Raw genomic sequence first — 8562 nt, 5'->3', positions numbered from 1 at the left:
GGGGGCAGGAGCAGGGGGAGACCCCCGAACCGGAGGGGTTGCTCTCCTGGAAGCCCTTTTACAGCGCGTTATAGACCGATCCTGACCGTCAGGGACACATGGAATCATAGAATAGTTCGGGTTGGAAGAGACCTTAAAGCCCATCCAGTGCCACCCCCTGCCCTGGGCAGGGACACCTCCCACCACACCAGGTTGCTCCAAGCCCCCTCCAACCTGGCCTTGAATCCCTCCAGGGATGGGGCAGCCACAGCTTCTCTGGGCAACCTCTTCCAGCCCCTCACCACCCTCACAGGAAAGAATTTCTTCCTTATAGCTACAAAATTCTTCAAATCAGAACAGCTTGGGATGGGAGAGACCTTTAAAAGTCATCTGGTCCATACCTCCTGCAACGAGCAGCGACATCTTCAACTAGATGAGGTTCCTCACCCGCTCTCCTCCATCCCCTCTCCAGAGCAGCGGTTTCTTTCGGTATTATCTGAGAGTTCTCAGAAATTCAGGGGGGAAATGCACAGGCTGATTCTGCTTCCCCTTCTCCAGACAGCCTGCGCTTCCAGCAACAACAGACTTCGTCAGGAAAGGGAGGTGCTACAGGAGCAACTAAGCAAAAATTCTTCCTTTTCCCATGCAGGCTGTACACCCGGGATTCCAAAGGGATAGAATCCAGCCTGCCTGCCCCCGGGGGTCCCTCCTGCACCAGTTACTTCCCACAATTCCTACAATCCATCATGCAAAACATAAAGATTATATGTTTTTCTGCACCTCGTCCCAAGCATGGGGGTCACGGTCGAAGCTGGAGGTCACCCACCCCAAGGAGGGTCCTTCCCGGTGCTCCAAGCATCACAGCCCCCATTTCGAGCTTAAAAACCAGTTTGCAAGGGATCTGCGCTGTGAAACTGGCTCGTCCCGACGGGCAGAGCCTTTCCTCTAACGAGCAGCTCCCAGCACTGATTGCAGAAACCTCTTTTTGAGGAACCACAACCGCTGGGGCTCATCGCTCTGTTCCATGGGGCAAAGCCGACATCCCCACCAAACTGTGTTCCCGCCCCCAAAAGCCTTGTGTTCCCGCAAAACAAAAAGCCTGGAAAGCGCTTTTATCTGGCTGCTGCCCTCTACAATCGCTCCCAGTTAACCACCCACTCACCAGGAAGAGCCATCCCGGGCACGGCCGTCACCCGGGCTTGCTGGCCCCGTGCCTCCGCCTCGTAGCCAGACGGTCCCGTGGTTTCCAGGCTTGAACCGCAGAGCCCGACCCACCGGCTCCTGCCCCCGGTTTGCCCCACTTTGGTAAGACTTTACGAACAAACAATTAACAGCCGCAGTAATGCATGGGGTCATGGACTGCTCCGGGGTGTGGAAGCAGGGAACCTCTGGAGGTTTCTGTGTCTGTCTCCGATGCCACTAAACCCTTTGTCCATGTGCTATACATACAATAAGTATACGTATACAAAAGTTCCCATGTAACTTCGATGAAAAGTCGTATCACACCCTTAGTCCTTTGCTCTTTTGCGTACCATTGGTGACTGCTTTTCCAGGAAATCCCAGCTGGGCAATTTTCACAAAAGCTTATCATCAGGCCTGTTCCTTGTGGGGTCTTCTAAGGTCTTCATAAGCAATCAGCAGCACATCAGACCCATCTGTGAGAATAGATATGCCTTGTTAGAGGCAAACAAAGTGGGATTTTTGAAACACTTAAGGGATTCTGACTTTTACTGAGTTAGAGAGGCCTGTCCTACATTACAAGAAAAAGGGCTTTTGTTGTATACTGCTCTTCCAGTTTTGATCTTTTTCATGCTCTTTGATCCCATTCCCACTTCACCTTTCTTTGGGGCCAGTCTTTTTTCAGTGGTGCCCAGTGACAGGACAAGAGGAACTGGGCACAAACTCAAGTATAAGAAGTTACATCTAAACATGAGGAGGAACTTCTTTATTTTGAAGGTGGCAGAGCCCTGGAAGAGGCTGCTCAGGGAGGTGGTGGAGTCTCCTTCTCTGGAGACATTCAAGCCCCACCTGGACACATTCCTGTGCAACCTGCTCTGGGTGACCCTGCTTTGTCAGGGGGTTGGACTAGATGATCTCCAAAGGTCCCTTCCAACCCCGCATCACTCTGTGACTCCGCGAATAATTGCACAACTGGGAGCAGTGGCACAATGGCTGCAGCTGGGTTTGGGCAAACCCTGTTGCCATTAATGCTGTGTCATGTCCAGCGTCACCTCTCCCCAGCTGCACATTTTTCTCACACCCTGCCTTAAATACCAAAAACCACCAAGGACTCTGTTTCTGCTGGAAATGACACTCAGGGTGAGTTTTTCCCCCCAAACCAGGAGGGAAAAGGCAGCATTGCTACACTTGCTGGACCAGCCACTGCTGTTTTTCCTGTCCCTTAAGCCCTGCAAGCACTTGCAAAAGCAAAAGCCATCCCAAACCCAACACAACTTGTCATATCCCCTCGCGTGAGTCAGTGTGCCGCAGCCCTGCCTCGGGGGCACCGCTGCATGGGATGCCGGGGTGGGAACCCCCCTGTTTCCCCTGCATTTCTCCCTCCCCCCCAGCACAATCCTGCACAGGGAGCCGATGGTATTTTCCACTGACTCACCTGCCCCGGCTCCTCCTCCCGGCAGCGCTGCCCCTTCCCTGATCACCTTCCTCCTTAATCAAAGGCCAACTTTGAGAGCTGTGCTATAAAAAAAAAATAATTAATTATTACCTATATATGCAGATATTTTGGATATTTGGATATTTTTTTTTCTTTGCACAGATTGCTTTGCATTTTCAGACTCGGCCACCCGCTCAGGCAAATTCCCCCCTCTCCTTCCCTTCCCCGTAGCACCTTCCTGTCTCAAACACAGAATCATGGAATTGTTGGAGTTAGAAAGGACCTTCTAGAGATCATCCAGTCCACCTCCCCTGCCAAAGCAGCGTTGCCCAGAGCACATCACTCAGGACGGCATCCAGGGGGGGCTTGAAGATCTCCAGAGAAGGGGACTCCACACCCTCCCTGGGCAGCCTCTTCCAGGGCTCTGCCACCCTCATCCGAAAGAAGTTCTTCCTCAGATTTGAGTGGAACTTCCCATGTTCCAGGTTGTGCCTGTTGCCCCTTGGCCTGTCCCTGGGAACCACTGAAAGGAGTCCGGCTCCATCCTCCCTCAAACGGCCCTTTAGATCCTTGGAAGCATTAATAAGGTCTCCCCTCAGCCTTCTCTTCTCCAGGCTAAAGAGCCCCAGCTCTCTCAGCCTTTCCTCATCAGGGAGATGCTCCAATTCCTCCATCATCTTGTTTGCCCTACGCTGGACTCTCCCCAGCAGTTCCCTGTCTCTCTTGAACTGGGGAGCCCAGCACTGGACGCAGGATTCCAGTTGTGGCCTCCCCAGTGCAGAGCAGAGGGGGAGAATGACCTCCCTCCACCTCCTGGCCACACTCTTCCCTACACAGCCCAGGATCCCACTGGCCTCTTGGCTACAAGGGCACATTGCTGGCTCATGGAGAGTTTACTGTCCACCAAGACCCCCAGATCCTTCTCACAAACCTGTCGTCTCCAGCAGCTCCGTGGGTCAGTAGCTACAGCAGCAAACAGTCTTCTCTGCTGGTGAGCTGCAAGGAAGCAGGGGGAAAACGCACTTTTCACTGTGACTGTCACCAACCCTGCATTGGGAGAGCCCAGCCCCAGCCCGAGCCAGGTCACCCACCCTGCAGAGAGGCCCTGGAGTCGGCGAGCACAGAGGGGACACAGAGCTCCTCGGGTTCCCGCTCCCTCTGCAAGGCTGAATATTGGCCAGAAAAGGCCTTTTCCATGGCAGCAGGCAGCTGCACGTCTCTGTGTCGGCACGCTCGAGCCCTTTCAGCTCTCCCTTTGCCCAGTTTTTCCCATTTGGGGCACATTTCTTTCCCCTCTCCCCTGACGCTGCCCACCCCACCTCATTTGCCATTCTTTAAATTACGGGGGCTTGTTTCTATCCCTGGGAGGGCAGAGCCTGGGTGGCTACTAACACACTATGTGCTTTGCTGTGGGCTGATGCGTTTATTTGGATTAGCCCACCAGGTTTTTCTTAGGCTCATTTGCCTTTCTCCCTACAGCAGCCATCCAGCCAAATACGTGGGATAAAGGCTTTGTTTGTACAGAAGCACCAAGGAGGAAACAGGAGCCCCGCCGGGAGCCATCAGGAGGCAACAAAAGGGCCTTTCAGAGGGGCATCTGATGCCCTGGCGCTCACTGGAGATGCCAGGGACTCACGTTACCCGGCATTACTGGCAGAAATTGCTCAGAGACAGTTTCCCCTGCTTTTTTCTGCTCAAAGGTGCTCAACATGTACCTTAAAATCACCACTGCAAATCCCAGCCCAGAGCACAGCCACGTCCTGGGATTCCTCCAAACCTGTCCAACAGCGAGCCGCAAGCACCGCTCCGGGTGACACCCCACTCCTGGAGCCAGACGGCTTGTCCTGGAAAAGAAAAAGCCCATCCATTTGAGTCAAGTCACCGGAGCCACCAGAATGCATACCTATTAATACAGAGTTATTTCATTGAGTTAATTAGCACCAGAAGCGTAACACATCTGGGGCTGGAGAGGATGCTTGGGTTTCTACTCCCTCTATCCCTTTGATTCCCACCCCCCAGGGCAGGGGGACAGTCCCGTCCCAGGTGCTTGCACCCCTCCAGGAGAATCATTCCCTGCCTCTGCTAATTAATGCTGCCCCATTGCCAGATCAGGAGCCAAAGCCCCTCTGGTGGTGAGCCCTGATACGTGGCACGTAAACCTGTGCTCGGGGGCCACATCCAGCCCCGTCCCAGCACCACCAGTGCTCGCCGCAGCTGCCGGCGTGTGGGTAAACACGAGCACAATATTTGCCAGGCACACCATCTGCCCAGGGAGCTGCCGCCCTGCTGCCATCTGCGCTGGCAAGATGGCTTTGGTGGCCGCGCCACCGCCACCCGCTGCCAGCCAGAGCCTGGCCCACAGTCCCCACACGCTCTATCCAGCCCAGGTTGGTTTTCCCAGTGTTTCCCACGAGGACATGGAGCACAGCAGATTCCCTGGGATGAAAGTCCAGACCCCCTGGGATGAAAGCCCATCCCAGCCTGCTGCATGATGGGCTCCCAGTTCCCAGCCCATGTACACTGGTCTATAGTGGTATCTCTCTTCCCCACACATGGCAGAGATCCTGGGATGAAAGTCCATCCCAGCTTGCTCTGTGATGGGCTCCCTCAGATCACAGTTCCCAGCCCGCATGTACTGGTCTATACTGGTATCTCTCTTCCTCACGCACGGCAGAGCCCTTGGGATGAAAGTCAATCCCTCAGGATGAAAATCCATCCCAGCCTGCTCCGAGATGGGCTCCTTCAGATCCCAGTTCCCAGCCCATGCGCACTGGTCTATACTGGTCTCTCTCTTCCCCATGCCTTGGTATCTGTTTCTCAGTTTAGAGAGCACCTGCTCTGGAGTTGCAGGCTGGGAACCTGCTGCACAAATGGGGGGAAAAAAAAGAGGAAAAGCAGGAGCCCAGGAGCATTTCCAGCTGATCCTGCTTGGCCCAGCCCAGTGCTTGCCAGGTGGGAGGATGGGACCTGCTGGCATCTCCAGCCCTTCATGCTGGGAGCTCCTTTCCAGGTGGCCGGTGTCCCCGGGGGCTGCCGGGACATGGCCCCGTGGAGGACGGCAGTTCCAGTACAACCAGTCCAACCAGGTCACCCTCTGCCATTTCGAGCATGCGCACCCTCCACCACCGGGAAAACGGTGTCAGTCAAGCTGCCGCGTTAATTATAAGAGTAATAAAAAAACCCGCTGCTTCCTCCCGGCACTGGCATTGGGGTCTCACCTGGGATACTCTGGCTCAGTCCTGCCTTGCCAAAGGCTGGGCACAGGAACCCCCCCTTCGCTGCCAGTGACACATGTGGAAGGGGACAGACAAACTTCTTCATGTTTTTCTTGGGGTCCCCGTGTCCCATGGGGTGCCATCAGGATGCCAGTGGCTCGATCAGGACAAGAGGGTTGGGAATATGAGATCCAGGGCTGGAAGAGAGGAGCTATGGTGGCATTGCATGGCTGGACATGCTGAGCAGAGGTTTGATGTGGCTCTGCAGAATTAGCAGCAGATGGCGAGCTATGGCTTGTGCCGGAAAAGGGGAAAATGCTGGGAAGTCACTCACCAGCGACGGCAAAACTCCAAGGAAACCTTATTACCTGGACACGGGGCCTGATCCAGTGTCCCGGGTGGATGGAGTGAGCCGGTTTGCGGCACTGCGGGTGCTCGTGGCTGCACCAGGTCAGGGTGAAGGGGAGACAGCTGCAGGGTCAATGCTCTCTCGGCAGAGAGGGATGTCCCAAAAGCCACAGGGGATGTCTGCAGCAAGGGATGCTTTTGGGCACTGTCACATCCCCAGGGACTCAGAAAGGTGTTTCCAACATCGTCTTTGTACACACAAAGCAGCGAGAGTAGAAAACACCTTCAGGGAAAACACTGAAAATGGGGGAATAAATAACCAGGACATTTCCAACCTTTCAGCGATCCCGAGCAATAACCCAGCAGCCCGGGCAGCAACCCATCTCCCCGCATTTGGGGAGACGCCACCATTCGTGACCCCCGTCACCCACAGCCTGTGACCGACCACGTCTCCAAATCCACCAGTTACCCTCACAATCCATTCCAGTATTTAACATAGACAGGTTTAGCTCTTTCATGCAAAATGTAAGTCCCCAGGGGGGTGAGATCACCTGATGGGGTGAGCCAGTGCCAGGGCAGGAACCCCTCCAGGACTCACCCCTGCTTCCCGTCTGCAACCTCTCAGACCTGCTCCTGATCTGCAGGGATTTAGTGCGTGGCAAACAGCGCGACAGATAAACACAGCTCCGGTTGTAATGTCACCCAGAGATGATGCCAGGACCAGCGTGGCTCACTCACACACCAGTAACGGAGCTCAGCAGTCCTTGGGTGCCCCCCCGTGAAGGGCACCCTGGCCATCCCAGCACGACACCTTGGGTGATATTTTCCTCTCTCGGTCTAAAGTCCTTGCTGGGGAAAGCTCCTGTGACTCCGTCTGCACAACATTATCTGGGCGAAGTGCACAAACAGTGCAAGTCAGCCCTAAAACAAACACACCCCCGCACCAGACCTAAAAATATTGCATTTATCGGGCTGGGTTCTGCATCTCAAAGGACATGAATGAGTCTTATTTCCAGCGAGGAGCGCTGGAGGCGGGGGGATGTTTGTTGACTTTGGCCATCGAAAGTCAAGTGGCCATGGAACCCTTTGGCCACATTCAGTGAGGAGTCTCAGTGGGCAAAGGGGTGACCGGGATGGCTGTGGTGTCCCCCGTGTTGGGCTGCGGCTCAGGGATGGCTCACACAATGCCAGGGATGCAGCCAGCATGCCAGGGGGATGCAGCAGCCATGCACCAGTCCCCGCGTGCCCACCCACCACTGCCAGCGACATGTAGGGCAAGGAGGGGGACAAAGCTACCCAGACAACACCCCTCAGCCCAGGACAACCCCATGGAATGCAGAAAAAGCCTGCTCCACTCGCCCTGGCTCTGGCACAGATGACACCCATGTCCCCCTCCACAGGGGCAAGTGGTGGCCCAGGACACCCGGCGTGGTCCCCAATGGCACAGGCATCACAACCAGGACTGGCATTGCACCCAGAGCTCTTAAACCCATGGCTGGGGTGGGCAAGGACATGCATCCCCTCCCCTGCACATGAAGGACAGACACACACACATGCAAGGAACCGCTCCAAGTGCCACAAACCCCACCACAGTCCGTGCCCAGCTGATCTCTCCACAGTCACATTTAATGCAATGTTTAATTCCCAGTACTACTGTTATTACAGCTATAGGTGACAGAGCTATGGAGCCAGTTGGTTTCTAGAGCTTGAACTCTCCCCCAGTTGAGACTTTGGTGGCTCTTACCTGCTCTGCAGCTGCTCATAAACCCAGCGGGATGTTTCTGTTGGAAAAGAAGAAAAAAAAAAAAAGAAAAGGTACATCTCTTCATATATACTCCCATTTTTGAAAAACAGAAAACCATTGAAATGGTCTTTTTTTCTTTTTTTTTTTTTTCCTGGTCAATCATAGCTTGAGTATCTCGAGTGGCTCAGACTGTGGAGAGCGGGTCTGGAGGATGCTTTCCCTGCAGGACACCATGGCCCCTTCCCCGTGTACTGTCACCCGTGACCCATGCACCCACAGCCCTGCCTCTGTCACTGCCATCCTCCGCTTTGCTCCAGCCTGCCAACACAGCCACCACCCCCAAAACAGCATCAGGCCCCGCTAGAAGTGCTGGCACAACCCTACAAGTGACAAACACCATCTGTAAATTCACAATAATTATTTATCCATCCTTAAATTATTAATAATCGATCCACTAGCAAGCGCTACAGAGCACTAAAATGTCTCCTTTCTCCATCCCACCTGCTTTTCTTGGCATTACATCTTCCATATCCCAGGGGAACACCCCCTGGCTGTTCCCCGCCCCCCAACATTCCCAAATCTTCACTCACCTTAAATCCCTATTTTATAGGGATGCACTGACGGCCCCAGTCTCCTGCCTGGTCCAAGCACTCAGCCGGCAC

The 8562-nt window shown here is 54.5% G+C and overlaps 1 protein-coding gene across 2 annotated transcripts in view; it reads right to left on the bottom strand.

The window, feature by feature from the left end:
• Window positions 1-7916, bottom strand: part of TMEM51 (transmembrane protein 51) — a 21418-nt gene extending 13502 nt beyond the window's left edge. Inside the window, exons 1-6 of one of the 2 annotated variants that reach the window (XM_014941493.1) lie at window positions 6177-7916; window positions 5812-6005; window positions 4309-4437; window positions 3525-3589; window positions 2594-2676; window positions 1512-1634 (exon numbers count right to left, since the gene is read on the bottom strand). The gene's annotated coding sequence lies outside the window, so the exon portion shown is untranslated. Of the gene's footprint in view, window positions 1-380; window positions 543-1141; window positions 1470-1511; window positions 1635-2593; window positions 2677-3524; window positions 3590-4308; window positions 4438-5811; window positions 6006-6176 lie in introns of those variants that run through there. The other variant, XM_014941494.1, reaches the window with a different exon arrangement.
• Window positions 7917-8562: the final 646 nt, after the last annotated feature.

This window comes from Calidris pugnax, unplaced genomic scaffold (assembly GCF_001431845.1).
Source record: "Calidris pugnax isolate Ruff unplaced genomic scaffold, ASM143184v1 scaffold82, whole genome shotgun sequence".
Lineage (NCBI taxonomy): Eukaryota > Metazoa > Chordata > Aves > Charadriiformes > Scolopacidae > Calidris > Calidris pugnax.
Note: the sequence above shows the minus strand (reverse complement) of the source record. Positions and strands in the feature narration are given on the sequence as shown.